The sequence below is a fragment of the Mizuhopecten yessoensis genome, unplaced genomic scaffold, assembly GCF_002113885.1.
Source record: "Mizuhopecten yessoensis strain PY_sf001 unplaced genomic scaffold, ASM211388v2 scaffold195, whole genome shotgun sequence".
NCBI lineage: Eukaryota > Metazoa > Mollusca > Bivalvia > Pectinida > Pectinidae > Mizuhopecten > Mizuhopecten yessoensis.
This window is the reverse complement of record NW_018403425.1, coordinates 16,787-29,717: the sequence shown is the minus strand read 5'-3', so window position 1 is coordinate 29,717 and position 12,931 is coordinate 16,787. Positions and strand designations below refer to the sequence as shown.

Below are 12,931 nucleotides of genomic sequence, written 5' to 3'. Positions count from 1 at the left end.
TTGAAACTCATTTTGATCCTACATTGTATGCTTGTAAATTTAAAAGGTACGATTCGTAATGTAAAGGTTCTGAGTTTGACTAATATCCACTTTTCTTGTTTTCCTTTTTTTCATTTGTATTTCAAAACATTCAAATTTCGAAAAACTACTAATCAGTCAAGTTCAAGGCAACATTTCTTTTGAAAATGTCATAAATTAATATTTCATAATAGTAGTGACAGTGGTAAAACTAGTTGATTTTGCTGGTAAACTTTAGTTTAAAGTTTGGTTTGGTTTGTTTGTGTTTTATGTCCTATTACCAGCTATGGTCATTAAAGGACGTGCCAGGTTTTGTTGGTGGAGGAAAGCCGGAGTTCCCAGAGAAAAACCACAGGGCCAGTACCTGGTGACAGCTAGCTGCCCCACGTAGGTTTCGAACCCCCGACCCAGAGGTGGAGGGCTGGTGGTAGCAGAATGTCAGACGCCTTGACCACTTGGCCACCGCGGCCCCCTCACTTCAATGACATTTAGAGGTTACCATACCCTACTCTGTACCAATCTGAGACCTCAATAGTAGCCTGTCAAGAGTCAAGACAGGGTACGATTCTGAAATGGTCTTCTTGCAACTTTTGAGCCATTTTTTAGTACAAAATTAAAATCATCAGTGAATAACACAAGTGGAGTGTATTCGTCATTTAGAATTTGGTTTCACACATGGGTGTTTATGAAAATTTCAGATTTATTTGATGGTAGAAATAGAACTATAAATATAGAAGTTTTGAAGTCAACAAGAAACCATCTTTCAATATAAAAGTTGATTTTCCATCTTAACATTGTACAAAAAAGAAATATGCACAAAGTAGGAAATGATGGAAACAAAACCAATACAAGCAGGTGCATGATGCTCAAGCCAGACTGTGCCAGAAGTGCAGAGATACAGAATGCAGACAATGATCTTTTCATTATAATATAGAAACTGACCTTGAAGATCGATACAGTAAGAACTCATTCAAGCTATCTTGAGAAATGAGTTAAGACATGATTGCTATCTCTAGATCTTCTACACTATCAATTACCTCAGGATGAAGACAGTCCATATATATTAGATTTGCCAGTGTCCCATCAGTGCCACCTCCAGGCACGTCCCCCATGTCCTGAAAATAGTGAAGGCAAGCATAAGATTTTTCTTTCTTATGAGAGCAACTGCATCTATAGACATGCTGTGTCATTTTGATGTTAATTATTTTTCAACATTTCAACTACATTTAAGGTAAACATTTATGAGAACAGAAATTAATTGCAATCAACATTTTACTTTCACATTTTAATAATTATTTTCATGAGTGTTAATTACCTCCTATGGACCAGGGGATTGCTTTGGGCTACATCAGGCCAAGCCGCCAGCTTTCGCCTCAGCTGGAACCCTGCAATTGGAAACAGTTCACAATACAAATCAACTCTCAGTCATTTTCCAAACAACATCAGGTTCTGGTACTTGATATTTTTTCAAGAAATTTCTTTCTCTTAAGGTTGTATGCTACCTTACTGATTGTTCTCATTGAGTGGTTGTTTGAGACTCCAGGTACATATTGAATATCATGTGCAATTTTTATGTAAATTATTATCCAAAGGTTTCACTACCTTGCATTAAGACATTCAAAGGGAGATAACTGCAGCACAAATCAAAAGCAAATCTGTCAGTTACGCGTACCATACACCCTTAATTAAGGCAAAGTTGATGAGCAAACCATACCTTGGATCCTGGAATGCCCTACATACATATGGATGGGACATCGCACTGCCAGTATGCCCATCCTAAGGTTACCTTCCCCCAGGGAAGCCCCTTATGACTACCCCCACACTGCAGACTAAAAATAAAAATTGATTGAGTTCAGGTTTGTACTATGGAAAAGTTTCCCCATTTCAATAAAATTACAGTTAGCTACATTGTTCTACAATTATTACTGAATTTATCCTCTTATTGTTTCATCATACTATTGTACTATCCAGAAAACTAAATGTGGTAGGAAAGTCAGTAGATGTTATGGCTCAAAGAGTCATAGACATGCCAACATCTTAGTAGAAACCATGAATGTGTAACTCCATATAAGGTCTAAGTGTTATAACTCCATATAAGGTCTAAGTGTTACAACTCCATATACGGTCTAAGTGTTACAACTCCATATAAGGTTTAAGTGTTACAACTCCATATAAGGTCTAAGTGTTATAACTCCATATAAGGACTAAGTGTTATAACTCCATATACGGTCTAAGTGTTACAACTCCATATAAGGTCTAAGTGTTATAACTCCATATAAGGACTAAGTGTTACAACTCCATATACGGTCTAAGTGTTACAACTCCATATAAGGTCTAAGTGGTATAACTCCATATAAGGTCCCTTATATCCCACACCTCAAACATCAACATAAACATATAGGTGTACCTGTACTCTGTCCTATCCCTCACCTCAAACATCAACATAACCATTTAGGTGTACCTGTCCTCGGTCCTATCCCTCACCTCAAACATCAACATAGACAAATAGGTGTACCTGTTCTCTGTCCTATCCCTCACCTCAAACATCAACATAGACAAATAGGTGTACCTGTCCTCTGTCATATCCCTCACCTCAAACATCAACATAAACATATAGGTGTACCTGTCCTATCTCTATCCTCAAAAATCAACATAAACAAATAGGTGTACCTGTCCTCTGTCCTATCTCTATCCTCAAACATCAACATAAACAAATAGGTGTACCTGTTCTCTGTCCTATCCCTCACCTCAAACATCAACATAAACATATAGGTGTACCTGTCCTCTGTCCTATCTCTATCCTCAAACATCAACATAAACAAATAGGTGTACCTGTCCTCTGTCCTATCCCTCACCTCAAACATCAACATAAACATATAGGTGTACCTGTCCTCTGTCCTATCCCTATCCTCAAATATCAACATAAACATATAGGTGTACCTATTCTCTGTCCTATCTCTATCCTCAAACATCAACATAAACATATAGATGTACCTGTCCTCTGTCCTATCCCACACCTCAAACATCAACATAAACATATAGATGTACCTGTCCTCTGTCCTATCCCACACCTCAAACATCAACAAAAACATATAGGTGTACCTGTCCTCTGTCCTACCCCTCACCTCAAACATCAACATAAACATATAGGTGTACCTGTCCTCTGTCCTATCCCTATCCTCAAACATCAACATAAACATAGCTGTACCACTGTCCTCTGTCCTATCCATCACCTCAACATAAACACATAGGTGTACCTGTCCTCTGTCCTATCCATCACCTCAACATAAACACATAGGTGTACCTGTCCTCTGTCCTATCCATCACCTCAACATAAACACATAGGTGTACCTGTCCTCTGTCCTATCCATCACCTCAACATAAACACATAGGTGTACCTGTCCTCTGTCCTATCCATCACCTCAACATAAACACATAGGTGTACCTGTCCTCTGTCCTATCCATCACCTCAACATAAACACATAGGTGTACCTGTCCTCTGTCCTATCCATCACCTCAACATAAACACATAGGTGTACCTGTCCTCTGTCCTATCCATCACCTCAACATAAACACATAGGTGTACCTGTCCTCTGTCCTATCCATCACCTCAACATAAACACATAGGTGTACCTGTCCTCTGTCCTATCCATCACCTCAACATAAACACATAGGTGTACCTGTCCTCTGTCCTATCCATCACCTCAACATAAACACATAGGTGTACCTGTCCTCTGTCCTATCCATCACCTCAACATAAACACATAGGTGTACCTGTCCTCTGTCCTATCCATCACCTCAACATAAACACATAGGTGTACCTGTCCTCTGTCCTATCCATCACCTCAACATAAACACATAGGTGTACCTGTCCTCTGTCCTATCCATCACCTCAACATAAACACATAGGTGTACCTGTCCTCTGTCCTATCCATCACCTCAACATAAACACATAGGTGTACCTGTCCTCTGTCCTATCCATCACCTCAACATAAACACATAGGTGTACCTGTCCTCTGTCCTATCCATCACCTCAACATAAACACATAGGTGTACCTGTCCTCTGTCCTATCCATCACCTCAACATAAACACATAGGTGTACCTGTCCTCTGTCCTATCCATCACCTCAACATAAACACATAGGTGTACCTGTCCTCTGTCCTATCCATCACCTCAACATAAACACATAGGTGTACCTGTCCTCTGTCCTATCCATCACCTCAACATAAACACATAGGTGTACCTGTCCTCTGTCCTATCCATCACCTCAACATAAACACATAGGTGTACCTGTCCTCTGTCCTATCCATCACCTCAACATAAACACATAGGTGTACCTGTCCTCTGTCCTATCCATAACCTCAACATAAACACATAGGTGTACCTGTCCTCTGTCCTATCCCTATCCTCAAACATCAACATAAACATAGCTGTACCACTGTCCTCTGTCCTATCCATCACCTCAACATAAACACATAGGTGTACCTGTCCTCTGTCCTATCCATCACCTCAACATAAACACATAGGTGTACCTGTCCTCTGTCCTATCCCTCACCTCAAACATCAACATAAACATATAGGTGTACCTGTCCTCTGTCCTATCCCTCACCTCAAACATCAACATAAACATATAGGTGTACCTGTCCTCTGTCCTATCCCTCACCTCAAACATCAACATAAACATATAGGTGTACCTGTCCTCTGTCCTATCCCTCACCTCAAACATCAACATAAACATATAGGTGTACCTGTCCTCTGTCCTATCCCTCACCTCAAACATCAACATAAACATATAGGTGTACCTGTCCTCTGTCCTATCCCTCACCTCAAACATCAACATAAACATATAGGTGTACCTGTCCTCTGTCCTATCCCTCACCTCAAACATCAACATAAACATATAGGTGTACCTGTCCTCTGTCCTATCCCTCACCTCAAACATCAACATAAACATATAGGTGTACCTGTCCTCTGTCCTATCCCTCACCTCAAACATCAACATAAACATATAGGTGTACCTGTCCTCTGTCCTATCCCTCACCTCAAACATCAACATAAACATATAGGTGTACCTGTCCTCTGTCCTATCCCTCACCTCAAACATCAACATAAACATATAGGTGTACCTGTCCTCTGTCCTATCCCTCACCTCAAACATCAACATAAACATATAGGTGTACCTGTCCTCTGTCCTATCCCTCACCTCAAACATCAACATAAACATATAGGTGTACCTGTCCTCTGTCCTATCCCTCACCTCAAACATCAACATAAACATATAGGTGTACCTGTCCTCTGTCCTATCCCTCACCTCAAACATCAACATAAACATATAGGTGTACCTGTCCTCTGTCCTATCCCTCACCTCAAACATCAACATAAACATATAGGTGTACCTGTCCTCTGTCCTATCCCTCACCTCAAACATCAACATAAACATATAGGTGTACCTGTCCTCTGTCCTATCCCTCACCTCAAACATCAACATAAACATATAGGTGTACCTGTCCTCTGTCCTATCCCTCACCTCAAACATCAACATAAACATATAGGTGTACCTGTCCTCTGTCCTATCCCTCACCTCAAACATCAACATAAACATATAGGTGTACCTGTCCTCTGTCCTATCCCTCACCTCAAACATCAACATAAACATATAGGTGTACCTGTCCTCTGTCCTATCCCTCACCTCAAACATCAACATAAACATATAGGTGTACCTGTCCTCTGTCCTATCCCTCACCTCAAACATCAACATAAACATATAGGTGTACCTGTCCTCTGTCCTATCCCTCACCTCAAACATCAACATAAACATATAGGTGTACCTGTCCTCTGTCCTATCCCTCACCTCAAACATCAACATAAACATATAGGTGTACCTGTCCTCTGTCCTATCCCTCACCTCAAACATCAACATAAACATATAGGTGTACCTGTCCTCTGTCCTATCCCTCACCTCAAACATCAACATAAACATATAGGTGTACCTGTCCTCTGTCCTATCCCTCACCTCAAACATCAACATAAACATATAGGTGTACCTGTCCTCTGTCCTATCCCTCACCTCAAACATCAACATAAACATATAGGTGTACCTGTCCTCTGTCCTATCCCTCACCTCAAACATCAACATAAACATATAGGTGTACCTGTCCTCTGTCCTATCCCTCACCTCAAACATCAACATAAACATATAGGTGTACCTGTCCTCTGTCCTATCCCTCACCTCAAACATCAACATAAACATATAGGTGTACCTGTCCTCTGTCCTATCCCTCACCTCAAACATCAACATAAACATATAGGTGTACCTGTCCTCTGTCCTATCCCTCACCTCAAACATCAACATAAACATATAGGTGTACCTGTCCTCTGTCCTATCCCTCACCTCAAACATCAACATAAACATATAGGTGTACCTGTCCTCTGTCCTATCCCTCACCTCAAACATCAACATAAACATATAGGTGTACCTGTCCTCTGTCCTATCCCTCACCTCAAACATCAACATAAACATATAGGTGTACCTGTCCTCTGTCCTATCCCTCACCTCAAACATCAACATAAACATATAGGTGTACCTGTCCTCTGTCCTATCCCTCACCTCAAACATCAACATAAACATATAGGTGTACCTGTCCTCTGTCCTATCCCTCACCTCAAACATCAACATAAACATATAGGTGTACCTGTCCTCTGTCCTATCCCTCACCTCAAACATCAACATAAACATATAGGTGTACCTGTCCTCTGTCCTATCCCTCACCTCAAACATCAACATAAACATATAGGTGTACCTGTCCTCTGTCCTATCCCTCACCTCAAACATCAACATAAACATATAGGTGTACCTGTCCTCTGTCCTATCCCTCACCTCAAACATCAACATAAACATATAGGTGTACCTGTCCTCTGTCCTATCCCTCACCTCAAACATCAACATAAACATATAGGTGTACCTGTCCTCTGTCCTATCCCTCACCTCAAACATCAACATAAACATATAGGTGTACCTGTCCTCTGTCCTATCCCTCACCTCAAACATCAACATAAACATATAGGTGTACCTGTCCTCTGTCCTATCCCTCACCTCAAACATCAACATAAACATATAGGTGTACCTGTCCTCTGTCCTATCCCTCACCTCAAACATCAACATAAACATATAGGTGTACCTGTCCTCTGTCCTATCCCTCACCTCAAACATCAACATAAACATATAGGTGTACCTGTCCTCTGTCCTATCCCTCACCTCAAACATCAACATAAACATATAGGTGTACCTGTCCTCTGTCCTATCCCTCACCTCAAACATCAACATAAACATATAGGTGTACCTGTCCTCTGTCCTATCCCTCACCTCAAACATCAACATAAACATATAGGTGTACCTGTCCTCTGTCCTATCCCTCACCTCAAACATCAACATAAACATATAGGTGTACCTGTCCTCTGTCCTATCCCTCACCTCAAACATCAACATAAACATATAGGTGTACCTGTCCTCTGTCCTATCCCTCACCTCAAACATCAACATAAACATATAGGTGTACCTGTCCTCTGTCCTATCCCTCACCTCAAACATCAACATAAACATATAGGTGTACCTGTCCTCTGTCCTATCCCTCACCTCAAACATCAACATAAACATATAGGTGTACCTGTCCTCTGTCCTATCCCTCACCTCAAACATCAACATAAACATATAGGTGTACCTGTCCTCTGTCCTATCCCTCACCTCAAACATCAACATAAACATATAGGTGTACCTGTCCTCTGTCCTATCCCTCACCTCAAACATCAACATAAACATATAGGTGTACCTGTCCTCTGTCCTATCCCTCACCTCAAACATCAACATAAACATATAGGTGTACCTGTCCTCTGTCCTATCCCTCACCTCAAACATCAACATAAACATATAGGTGTACCTGTCCTCTGTCCTATCCCTCACCTCAAACATCAACATAAACATATAGGTGTACCTGTCCTTTGTCCTATCCCTTACCACAAACATCAACATAAACATATAGGTGTACCTGTCCTCTGTTCTATCCCTCACCTCAACATAAACATATAGGTGTACCTGTCCTCTGTCCTCTGTCCTATCCCACACCTCAAACATCAATATAAACATATAGGTGTACCATTGTCCTCTGTCTTATCCCTCACCTCAACATAAACATATAGGTGTACCTGTCCTCTGTCCTATCTATCCATCACCTCAACATCAACATATAGGTGTACCTGTCCTCTGTCCTATCCCACACATCAAACATCAACATAAACATATAGGTGTACCTGTCCTCCGTCCTATCCCTCACCTCAACATCAACATATAGGAGTACCTGTCCTCTGTCCTATCCATCAACTCAACATAAACATATAGGTGTACCTGTCCTCTGTCCCATCCCACACCTCAAACATCAACATAAACATGTAGGCGTACCTGTCCTCTGTCCTATCCCACACCCCAAACATCAACATAAACATATAGGTGTACCTGTCCTCCGTCCTATCCCTCACCTCAACATCAACATATAGGTGTACCTGTCCTCTGTCCTATCCATCACCTCAAACATCAATATAAACATATAGGTATACCTGTCCTCTGTCTTATCCATCACCTCAGCATCAACATATAGGTGTACCTGTACTCTGTCCTAGCTATCCCTCACAGAACACCAAATATTACCGGTATTCTCTAAAGTCTGCAATTATTGCATTTGAAAATGAACTAACTTTCTGAATTACAATTCCACAGTTCACAGCCCCATGGGCCCAATAGATAAACTCCGACTCAAAAAGTAGGTTAAGGCATGCGCAATGAAATAGCTTTTGTTGGCATTTTTAATTACCTGTCATAGATATGGTTGGTGGGCTTATTGCCAGATAAAAAACCAGTATCTCCTGCATTCCCTCAGGGAGAAACCATTTTATGGATAGGATTAGAATTCATCTGTGTTTGATTCAGCTATTAAAACCCGTTTCTTAAAGTGAATATGAACTTATTTATTTCATGAATTTTTATCTTGTATTCACATGACAATGTAATAAATTAAACTAAAAATGAAATAATTTTTCATAAATAAGATTACTTTAGTCTTTTAGATGATATTTTTCAGGACATGATCAACAAGAGATCCCAGAGGGATCTTGGCGCCCACCTTTGTACCATCTTCATTAGTTCTTTGTCAGTTCGATCTTTTCTCTTCTTTCCTCTAATCTGTTTGATCGAGTCATGCTAACAGTAAATGCACCTTGAGGTAACTTTTGATCTAAACTTAATACTGATGTGTATGAAAGCCAACCTTCAAAGTGAGTTTGTCATTTCACATATTTACTAGTACAGTACTTAATGTGAAAGAAATAGAATCGATCATTGCAATATGAGAAAGATCTGTTTAGTTCTTCTTTTAATCCATTTTGTTTTTATGATCAGTCTCAAAATATAACATACACAACGAGGGATCAAGGGGAACCTACATTTAAAATTTGAGAAAGATCCCTCCCGTACTTCTCGAGAAATAGCGATAACAAACTTTCACTATCAAAATCCAAGATGGCTGCCTGTCGGCCATGTTGTTTATCCGATCAGTCTCAAAAGTTGCCCTGCACAGCTAGGACCAAGGGGAACCTACGTATAAAATTTGAGAAAGATCCCTCTGGTACTTCTTGAGAAATACCGATAACAAGAATTGTTTAAGGACGGACCACGGACCACGGACCACGGACGCAGGGTGATTTGAATAGCCAACCATCAGATGATGGTGGGCTAAAATGAAGGACAGAAAACCTGGGGCTCTTTGAATATAAATTTATTGAATTTAACTGGAAAAACATGATTTTCTAAATATTTTTTAATTAATCAATATCAAACGCTCTTCCAAAAACTTCCCCACAAATGTAAACAAGCAAGCTGCTGAACTGGTTTCTGAAAAACGTATTTAATTCTGTATGTATTTGCAGTTTTTAAAATCGCAAGCTATGTTAATCGATGAATAGTATTGAAAAGATATTACCTGATGGTCTGGGCTAGTACACTTCCAATTGGTCACAGGTCGACTGTCCATCCTGTAAAAAGAAATTACAGTGTATTTGATTATCTCCCTTCAAACACATGTTAAATTTAAACAGCTAGTGACACTAGATGTAGACTTAAACAGCTTAATTTAACTGTGGCATTACCAATAATTTATTTTTCAAGTATTTCAGTTTTCATTGATTTTTATAAACCAAACAAAATATTTGACTAAAGTTAAAATTTGTTTATGTCATAATAATATATCAACCAGCAGCAAACAAAATATGTTTTTTCACTTTTTAGATTTTGCAAATAGCTATTTATGCTGGAGAACAGCAAAATCCTCCACATCATAATGCACCCATCCACAGTATTTAACAGACTGAAGGACCTGTAGATTATTTTAAAGCAAAGATTAAACTTTCAGAAGTTAATATGCACAACTTTTTTAAAGGACATATATAGGGGAACCTACATATAAGATTAGAGAAAAATCTCTCCACCGCTTATTGAGAAACAGCCATAACAAATATTCACTTTCAAAATCAAAGATGGCTGACTGTCGGCCATTTTGTTTATCTGATCAGTCTCAAAAGTTAACCTGCAAAACAAGGGACCAAGGAAAACCTGCATATCAAAATTGAGAAAGATCCCTCCAGTACTTCCTCAGAAATAGTGATAACAAACCTTTCATATCACAATCCAAGATGGTGGCCTGTTGGCCATTTTGTTTATCTGATCATTTTCAATATTAAACATGCACAACTAGACCTAGGGGAGCCTTCATAACAAACTTGGGAAAGATCCCTCCTGTTCTTCCTCAGAAATAGTGATAACAAATCAGATCAGATGATGGTGGGTTAAAAACTGGTTTTGAGATCTTCCCCAGTGACAATCTCTTCTGGCTGTTAATGTATCCAAGGGAGCCCCGACATTTCAGAATGTACATGCTTGGAAACAATGATGGATCTCGCTGGGTATAAAAAGACCCTTACCTGTCAAACCGGCTATCATTTGTTAAACGGTTTGGTTTCGTTTAATTTTGTTTAACGTCCACTTAACAGCTAATATAAGGTCGTTTAAGGAGTGTCGCCAAGTGTATAGTGTATGCGTGTTTGCTAGTTTGTATGCAGGAGACAGGGTATGTTGGTGTGCTTGCCTCCTTGTGATAGCGCGGATCTGATACCGACTGTATAGTGCTATCTCAATGAAATGCTACACCGAAGGCACCCAGCACAGCATTCCGCCGGTCACATTATACTGTCAATGGGTGAACCAGTTGCTGCCATTCCCCTTATTGCTGAACGTTAAGCAGGGAATAACAACTAGCATCTTTAAGGACTTTGGTATGTCCCGGCCTGGGGACAGAACTGATTGCCTTCCTCACCTGGGCATTCACCATTTATTTGTTCAACGTGTACACAAGGTGACACAACTATACAATACAACACAGGGACTTGAGAATTTGTTACAGTTATATTTGGACCTAAATTAAACTGTTTGGGGTAATTTTACATGTTTTCGGGGTTTAGAAGGACTTTCGGTAAAAATGACACCCTGAATGATTATAAATTTTATACGAGAAGGGTGGAAAGCTCTCAATGTCGAAAAGTCGATCCAACCTAACTTTCTTGCATTAATAACAACATTTTCAGTTGATGTACAGAAAAATGCTTAGTACTGTCGAAAAGATAGATAATTTTCTTTTTAAAACCTCCTATATGCACATAAAATATATTCTCCTTCTGCGGACAAGACATCCGTTTCCTCCAGAAACATGGACCATTTCAGAGTTTAAAGTTTTACGCTGCCATCGAGCCATTTCTTGTATATTAATGAGGTTGACGTCAGCCTCGCGCCGAAACATGCGATGTCGGTTGGCTGGTAATTTTTTGTGGAAGAATGGCTGTGCTTCCAGCAAATCACACCACTGGTCTCGGCACATGGCTGACATCAACCTCATTAATATACAAAATGTGGCTCAATGAGCTTCCTTCCCACCCTTCTCGTATATAAAATCTTTGGTGTGTCATTTTTACCGAAAGTCAATCTAAACCCCTAAAACATGTAAAAGGGGCTGAAGGGCATGGTTACAAGATTTCATAGATATATAATTCACAGCCTTAAAATTGTGGAGTTTAACCAGCAAAGATATCGTTAAATGATGATCAAAATCTTTTCAGTATTGATCTCAAAGGGGGCTGTACATGTGGGGCCACAGAGGGGGCTGTATATATGGGGCCACAAAGGGGGCTGTACATGCGGGGCCACAAAGGGGGCTGTAAATGTAGGGCCACAAAGGGGGCTGTAAATGTAGGGCCACAAAGGGGGCTGTACACGTGGGAACACAAAGGGGGCTGTACACGTGGGAACACAAAGGGGGCTGTACACGTGGGAACACAAAGGGGGCTGTACATATGGGGCCACAAATTAAATGGGGCTGTACATGGGGGGCCACAAATTAAAGGGGGCTGTACATGCGGGCCCCCAGAGGGGGCTGTACATGGGGGGACACAAAGGGGGCTGTACACGTGGGAACACAAAGGGGGCTGTACACGTGGGAACACAAAGGGGGCTGTACACGTGGGAACACAAAGGGGGCTGTACATGTGGGCCCACAGAGGGGGCTGTACAGGTAGGGCCTCAAAGGGGGCTGTACATGTTGGGCCACAGAGGGGGCTGTCCATGTGGGGCCACAGAGGGGACTGTATATATGGGGCCACAGAGGGGACTGTATATATGGGGCCACAGAGGGGACTGTATATATGGGGCCACAGAGGGGACTGTATATATGGGGCCACAGAGGGGACTGTATATATGGGGCCACAGAGGGGACTGTATATATGGGGCCACAGAGGGGACTGTATATATGGGGCCACAAAGGG

At 40.8% G+C, this 12,931-nt stretch overlaps 1 long non-coding RNA gene across 1 annotated transcript; it reads right to left on the bottom strand.

Annotated features, from left to right (window-relative positions):
* Positions 1–1,053: 1,053 nt before the first annotated feature.
* On the bottom strand, positions 1,054–1,823 carry LOC110459359. The gene is made up of 3 exons (XR_002463889.1): positions 1,733–1,823; positions 1,334–1,403; positions 1,054–1,133 (listed from the first exon to the last, which is right to left on the bottom strand). It is a non-coding gene; the product is annotated as an uncharacterized LOC110459359 (long non-coding RNA).
* Between the last annotated feature and the right edge of the window lie 11,108 nt (positions 1,824–12,931).